The sequence below is a fragment of the Rhinopithecus bieti genome, unplaced genomic scaffold (assembly GCF_001698545.2).
Source record: "Rhinopithecus bieti isolate Rb0 unplaced genomic scaffold, ASM169854v2 scaffold_4820, whole genome shotgun sequence".
NCBI classification, from domain to species: domain Eukaryota; kingdom Metazoa; phylum Chordata; class Mammalia; order Primates; family Cercopithecidae; genus Rhinopithecus; species Rhinopithecus bieti.
In genome coordinates, this window is record NW_016804598.1 from 1,671,664 (window position 1) to 1,680,025 (window position 8,362).

General features: G+C 34.2%; 1 long non-coding RNA gene across 2 annotated transcripts in view; it reads left to right on the top strand.

Annotated features, from left to right (window-relative positions):
* Window positions 1–6,579: 6,579 nt before the first annotated feature.
* LOC108527855 (uncharacterized) overlaps window positions 6,580–8,362 on the top strand; it is a 42,731-nt gene continuing 40,948 nt past the window's right edge. For both annotated transcript variants that reach the window (XR_001884956.1, XR_001884957.1), the window contains exon 1: window positions 6,580–6,638. This is a non-coding gene — a long non-coding RNA (uncharacterized LOC108527855). The remainder of the gene's footprint in view (window positions 6,639–8,362) is intronic.

Consider the following 8,362-nt stretch of genomic DNA (forward strand, 5'->3'; position numbering starts at 1 on the left):
CTGTGAAATCCCTTAAACGTTATGACTTCAATCAGACTGCCTGGACCTATCTCTAGGTTTCTACAATAACTGACATCATCTACTTATTAGCATTTTTAACATCTTAATCTCTGGTGAATTGCCACACTCTGAAAATTAAAGTTTTATATGAATTTCAACAGCATTTGGGGATTTTCAGAATAACAAAGTTGAAGTTTGTTACTTCAACAATATGGGTAAAATATGTTGAATTATAGAATAATCCAAATTATTCTATACTGTATTGATAGATACTTGTATGATCCAAAGAACAAATTGTATTGTCTTTGACATATGTCTAAATATTTATTTAATTGAATACTCATATGTTATTTGCTATGTCTCAGAAAGTTTTGAATAAAGTACCAATTTTAATCATACTGTTAATAATTCACAAAATTTCTGAGGTTCAATTTCATCTGAATTTTACAATTAACATGTTTTAGCCAGATTTCGTAAGGTAAGGCCACAGTCACAAATTACTGCAACACTTTAATGTTTATGATGTCATGTTATCAATTTACCGTGGGCCAGCAGTGACTTAGCTCTTGACCTAGGTGTGTCCTCATTTGTGAACCCAGCCTGATTGCCATCCCCAATTTAACACCCTATTTTATTCTGCAAGAGAGAAAAGAGCAAGAATACTGCTGGAAATACACATGTGTTCTTAAGTATCTAATCAGAACTGGTATATATCTTTCCAGCACCTGTTGTTTGAACTAAAGCAAGTTGCAGAGCAGGTATAGAGTACTCCTCTCGTAGGGAGACATTCAAGTCATATAGGGTAAGGAGGCATACAGTCTTTCTCCTTGGAAGAAGGAACAAATGATTTGAAACAATAATGCAAGCTATAACCACCCCCCCTTGCACCCCCCCCCCCCCACACACATACAAGCCTAAAAGTAATACAATAATTAAAATCTCCCCATTCTTACTCAGTTCTGATCTCTGGAAATAACCATGTCATCTTATATATATTCTCAGAAATAGTTTTAATGCATAAAAACAAAAGAGGTTTTGTAATAATGCAATGGATTTTACATACTTTTCTGAAATTGTTTTGTTCTAGTGTAGTGCATATGCAATGACTGTGCTCCTAGATTGAACTGGTTTAAATAACAGATCATAGTGCACTAGTCCTATAATAATAGTCTGGCAATCAGTACTGGCAACATACACAACAGTCTTACTCCTCTTAGTTCTTCTGTCAGAACCTATTTTTAAGGTAGAGACTAAGAGTCTGAGATGCATACTTTCCTGTGCCGTATTACACCTAGCAGAGTAGGAAGAAGTTAGTAGTGTGGGATTATCTTTCTAACTAGATTGTTTTTCTAGGGAATTTATAGTTGTGATGTTGCTCACTAATAAAAAGTATAAGGTGCAAGGTGTATTCCTATTCCTCAGCACTTCGCCATGTGACTACAAGGTGCTTGACATGCTGCAGGCATCTGACAAACAGTAATAGGACATCACCGATGCATTAGGAAAAGAGAGAGAAATCCTAGAATGTTGACGAGATCACCCAACTACTTGACCAACTCTCCAAATACATACTTTAGTACAACGTGAGCATATTAGAGACCCTTTCCCCCAGTGAATGCCATTAACATTTGGGTGTTTTAAACTTGCAGCTTATAGCGGTCTCAAAATGGTAACTCAGTTTGCTAAGAAAATATTTTGTTGGAAAAATACATTGTCTTATATCTGACATTGAACTCTGTGACAGTCAATATTTGTTCCCTCACCTAGTATTTTATTTATTTATTTTATTTTATTTTACTTTATTTTATTTTTTTTATTTGCTGGGAGGTCTTGCTCTGTCATCCAGGCTGGAGTGCAGTGATATGATCTCGGCTCACTGCAACCTTTGCCTCCCAGGTTCAAGTGATTCTCCTGCCTCAGCCTCCTTAGTAGCTGGGATTACAGGCGTGCACTACCACACCCAGCTAATTTTTCTATTTTTAGTAGAGACAGAGCTTCCTTATGTTGACCAGACTGGTCTTGAACTCCTGACCTCAAGGGATCCACCCACCTCGGCCTCCAAAGTGCTGGGATTACAGGCATGAACCACTGCGCCTGACCCACCACTCACCAAGTATTTATTGTCCCCACTCTGTGATAGACATACTTACATGCACTGGGAGTACAGCCAATAACAAAACAATGATTCTCTTATGGATGTTGCATATTTTAATTTAATATTAGATTTGAAACAATTAATTTTGATAAGAAATATTGACCTTATTAATGATTTCATTGTATTTACATTGAGAAACTCTCTCCAATATGAAAGAGTCTATCTGGAATGATTTTCCCCCAGATACTCACATGGCTCATTGCCTCACCTTTTTGAGATCTCTGCTCCAATACCGCCATGGAGGCCTTTCTTGGCAATGCTATTTAAAATAGGAGTCCCTCCAATTTGTCACTTTGCACTTGCTCCTTCTATGGCATTTTGGTTTAAAATAACACCATTTTATTTCTCATTTATTATCTGTCTTCTCTACTAGAATAGAAATTATGTAAAGGTAAAGACTTTGTTCACTGCTGTGTTACTGGAGACTAGTAATATTACTAGTTATATCAAGAGTTATATCAAGAGTTGTTGTCCAAAATGTTTGTGTGAATGAAATATTGTGCCTGGTTCCTCAAGAAAATTATACTAAACAGCCCTAAATTTTATATTTTTCTTAAAATACTCTAAACCATTGTTTTTTATACCATATATAACTTGGCATATCTTTTGTTTTCCTTCACCACCTTAACATAAATGGTTAAAGAAAGTGTTCAATGTCTGTAAACAATTTTGGCTACCTAAATAAAATTTCTTTCGAAATTGTGTTCATGTTATTAATCCAAATGTGTATAATTTGCATTCCTTTATACTGACAAAGCAAAAGCAAAAATATATACTAAATACTCTCTTAAACTTAATTTTTACTAATTATATAGTTTCATTACAACTTTACAAAGCAAGTAGAATTTTCTAAGTTTGTGTTTAGTGTTTTATGAAGACTTCATTGTTGGTCCAAAGTCAGAAAAATAAAAAAAAAATATGTGTTTTGTTTTGAGTAAGTGTTAAGTTCCTTATTAATCTTTACCAGATACATCTGCTCTACTGTAAACTTTTTTCATGCACTCCTGTATCAGAATTACATTAGATTTCATCCACAAATTATACTGTAGCCATTTACCTTTAGCACTAGTTTGATCTTCCACAAATCTCATCACCCTGCATAGTCCTTTAGATTACGTGTATATATGATAAGTTTTACTCCCTCCTGTAATTAGGTAATTTGTATAACATAGTTGAATGTAAGATTATCTGGGTTGAGCCTGACCTAAAAGGGTAAGCTCTTAAAAGTGGCTGAATTCATCTTGAAGTCAAAGTTTTAAAGTGTAAGTTGGGTACACACAAGAAACCGTCTGTTTCTGGCTTCAAAGAAGCAGTGGACTGTGTGATACAGAATTTGGATAGCTGCTAGGAGTGAAGGCAGTTCTCAGATGGCAGCCAGTAAGGAAACAGAGGTCTCAGTTCTATGCCCTGCTAAGATTTGAATTCAGCCAACAACCGCATAGGCTTGAAAGTGTCTTTTTTCCCAAAACCTTCAGACTTGAAATCAATCCAGCTAACATATTGATTTCAACTTGGTGATAGACTAAGCTGAGAATTCAGTAATATTTCACCTGGATTTCAGACCTACATACTTTGAGCTTATAAATTTGTGTTGTTTTTAGATGCTAGTTTATTGATTTGTTAAACAGCAATAGAAAACTAATATACTCCGTCCCTTTCTTTTCAGTCTGTATCTGAGCTTACATCTTGCTCTTGTTTCCTTAAACCAGAACTACAGCCCCACATAATATTTAACTGTGGGTTTATTATGCTAGCTCACCCTACAAGTTTGGCTCTTATTTAGAGTAGGTTATTAAATGAGCTCCTTTCCTGTGACTTATCAGACATTATCTAAATCTGATAATGCCTGACATTCATGGAATTGAGCCATATAAAACATTGACAATTCCCCTGTCTCATTTATAATAATAAAGTAACAACAATATCAGCTAGATTTACACAAGGTACTCAAAGTACTAACATGGGAAATGAAAACTATGCTTCTCTCTTATAGGAAAACAGTGTGAGAAATGAAGTCTTAGAGTTATTTAAGATAAACATAAAGCCACAAATACTATTTAGTATTTGTAATTCATACAGATAAAGAAAAACTTGTGTAGTAAAATGATACCTGGCTACATATCTGAAAAAATAAACAGTGAAGAGCCCTAGGGAAAGAATATTCTCAGTAGATGGAAAGAGAGGTGTCTTCTCCAAATAATAGTTTCTTGAAAACAAGTAATTGAATTAGACCCCTCCACCTGAATTTATAACATTCATAAAGTCTCAAAAGTATCTCTATTTCATAAGTAGTAATTTTGGGGAAAATTTTTATCTTTGGTTAATGCATGTAAGACTTGCCTGAATATTTAGTGGGTAAAGTACGATAGAGGAGATAATAATAAAAGAGCGTTTACTACAAATCCTCCTTGAGAAACAGGTTTGATCTGTGGTGAGTGTGGGTCTTTCTTTATTTGGGAAGTCAGTAGACAACATGTTAGGCATATAGCCCTGAGACATACTTTGCCATCTGCTCTATTAAGACAACTAGAGTGCTCTGTTTTAATAGAACCCTATATAAGCATGCGATTAGAATGAAAATGTTTTCATTTTAAAACGATGATTGTTAAGCTTAACTTTCTAGATGCAATTTTGAGATAACATGAAATACTCTGAATTCATTGTATCATTAATATGCTGTAAGAATTGTTGCTGGAACATTTGCTCCATCAATCACCAGAGGACAGGAAAACTTCTTCTGACTTTTCAGCTTGAATTGGGAAATAAATCGAAATCATTTCTCTTGCCATTAACTTTCCACATGAACTTACTGAGCTTTAGTGGATCCTTGATTAGTAGCCATTAAAATAGAATATAATTAGCAGCCTCCTAATTACATCTAACTCATTTCAAGAAATAATTTTCTTGTTTTTTCTATCCCATAGAGAGAACGCAAAATTACATATTTTATTTGGCAATCAGATTCTAAAACTAATGAAAAGAGTGCTTTCTTGTGGATTAATTAAGTGGTGAATACAATTTAGTGTCTTTTACATAGTGTCTTAAGTTACTTTCAGATAGTTATTGAGTCTATTTTGTGATTATAATTATGGAAAACAAAAACAATTCAAACTGTATATGAATGTGTAGTTTGTGTATATTTGTATACCTTGCATAAGGATAAATAACTTACAACTAAGGAGATAAGGACGATTTTCTCATTCTAATTTGAATTAGACACTAACTAGATAGACACTAAAGACATAATTCTATGTTTAGAAGGTAGGGAAAACAGTTCTAGGAAGGCAAATTGAGCAAAGCCATATACAGCAGCGGAGGACAGGGTGTGATGTTTTTAAATACAAATAGGATGAATGAGGCTAAAAAATTGTTTTTGTTTCTGTCTTTTTAAGTCGTATTTTATTTTCTTTTAGATTCAGGGCGTTTAGATGCAGGTTTGCTACATGAGTACATTGTGTAATGGTGAGGTTTGGGCTCCTAGTGTTCCCTTCATCCAAATAGTGAACATTGTTCCTGATGGTTTTCAAACTGATTATAGAATGTGTGAAATGCAGCCTAAAATTTTGGCTTATTTCTAGAACTAAAAATTACTTGCATTCATGTTGTCAACACATAATTATTGATATAACTTTTCTGAGCACCTGAAATATATTCTTGTACAAAACTTTGTCTCCATAAGCTCTTTTCCAGTTAGATAACAGTCAGTAAATGTAATAAATAGTAAACAAAATGTTACAAAGGGAAAGGTGGCAGAAAAAAAATAAAATTGGAGTCTTTAGAATAGATAATAAGAGAGAGCATCCAGGCCTGAAAAAGTTGGTCCCAGTTTGGATTCATGCTGTGTGTATTTGACCAGCAGCAAAAAGGCTAGCCTTGCTGAAACAGTGGGAGAGATGAAGAGAGAATGAGGTCAGAGAAGTGATGGGATCAGATGTTGGAGGGTTTTGTAGGCCATTTTAAGGACTGTACAAGGGCCATAACAATTAATGAATTCAATCTTCTATAATCAACGCTTTAATAAGCTCAGATCCAGAAAGAATAAATGAACTGGTGTCCTCCCAAAAGAGCCCAGAACAACGCGATTCATCTACTAATTCAACAAATATCTATGGAGTATCTACACTGCATCAGTAGGTATAGTAACGATGTGGAGATGAAGGCCATAACACTAGGCAGCTTTGATTCAGCTCTATATATTTTTTAACAATGGTGTTCATACCATGGAGGACACATTACAGAAGCAGGAAAGGGGAATTGGTTGCCAAGAAAGGAGTCTCCTAATGAGCAGGAATGCTTGAAAAATCCTGAAGTACGAGGAGAGAAGAGTAAACAAAATGAAGTCATAGAAGTGGGAATTCTAATGGTAATGGAGCACAGAGGAACGAAGAAGATTACAGCTGTCGAACTAAAGTATATGGACATAGCTGGGAAGAAAATTGAAGAAGAATATAGGAAATCCGGAAAAGTGAGAAAGGATGAGATTGTGAGTGATCTTATGTGCTGGTTAAAAGGTATGAGGTTTATTTAAGGGTTAATCCAGAGTCATGTAAAACAAAGAAAAAGGAATAACATTAAATTTAGCTCAAACTTGTATTTTATGAATTTACCATGGCCAAGGAGATAATTCTATGGAAGAAAGAAAACCTGAAACAAGATAAATTAGGCATTGTTTTTTAAATAGAGCAAAGGAAACTAACCTAACATATGATGAGGAGGAAGTAGAATCTGAAGTATTTGACAAGTATTAGAAATACAGTCTGGTGGATGATTATTAAATGGTGTTGTTAAAAAAAGATGATGGGATGCTATTTCTGCACAACCTACAAAAGTAGTGCCTTTACTAAAAGAAACAATGTAATAATAGGAATTTTACACTACTTCCTTTAGATTGCACTACCCTATCATCTTTCATTTGTTATGTATAGTACTCTCAGTAACCATGAAGGTTTCACCTTCAGCTCCTCCATCTGAATTTAAATTTACGTCTTCTGTTTCAGTTATTCATTTTCTGTTTTGGTTTCAAGCTTAGCGAAATAAATATCTAAGATAGTTTTCTCACATTTAATCCAGCATGTGTGTGTGTGTGTATGTGTGTGTGTGTGTGCTTGGAAGGTGGATGGGGGAATTCAGTTTAACCTGGTAACGAGTAATGTCATCCAACAAAAAACATGCAAAACTGTCTTTATGAAATTTTACTAAACAGATTTCTTGCAAAGGACATTGTCATTGTTTCAAACTGGAATGGGAACAGTGTGGGGAGGGGGACAATGGAAGGAAAAAAAGAGATTAGAGACAGTGAATAGATTCACCAATATGTCTAGTTTATTTCTGATCTGATATTTTAATAGCTGAATGAAGATGGAAGTTGTGTGGTTAGCTGAAAGGACAAAGTTGATTTCATTACGATATTTATTTGAAGTACCGGCAAATATTAAGTTAACATGGCTTCAGGCTAATAGTACTTGTAGCTTCTTCAAGATCACACCAAAATTACTGTGGAGATACCGAAAAAGTCACAAAACCCATGAAGTTATGTACCATTATGTAACGGGGATAAGGTTGTTAGAGTACTCACTGTGAAATGAAATGTTAATGAGGCTAGCTGGATTTATCCAGTTTTTCTTTAACTCATTTTATAACTGAACTTTTAAGTTTGAAACTGGCTGCCTGATTTCTGTGGAAAAGAAATTAATTTCTTCCATTCCTGTGCTGCTGTATAGGTTATTTCTATTTCCCTTGGATCTTCTCTGCAGTAGCATTAGTTTGGTTTTTATCTATATCACTAATGGACTCCTTTAAGTTGAGGAAGTATATATTACTTGTATTTTCTGAAGCACTCATAAACACTTGAAAATGATGGTTCAATTATTGAATAACATTTTCTTATCAGAATGGCATAATAACAGAGAACAATTAAATAATGTTTTGCAATGCTTAGTGATTAGTAAGCTACTTCATGTAATAGGATAAAATAAAATAGGCAATGAATGGAAACTGCATTTTAGTTAACTTGGTGTTTCATTATTCTGATATTTATAAGCCAGCATTCATAAATGTTTTTGTATATTTCTCTTAGATTATAACTTATCACATATTAATTTCTCATAGCTTTAAAGACCTGTATTTCTCTCTAAACTGAAAGCACATTAAGGAAATGAAAAAGTTATTACTTCTCAGCTACCTAATTATGATGAATTTCCCAAATAG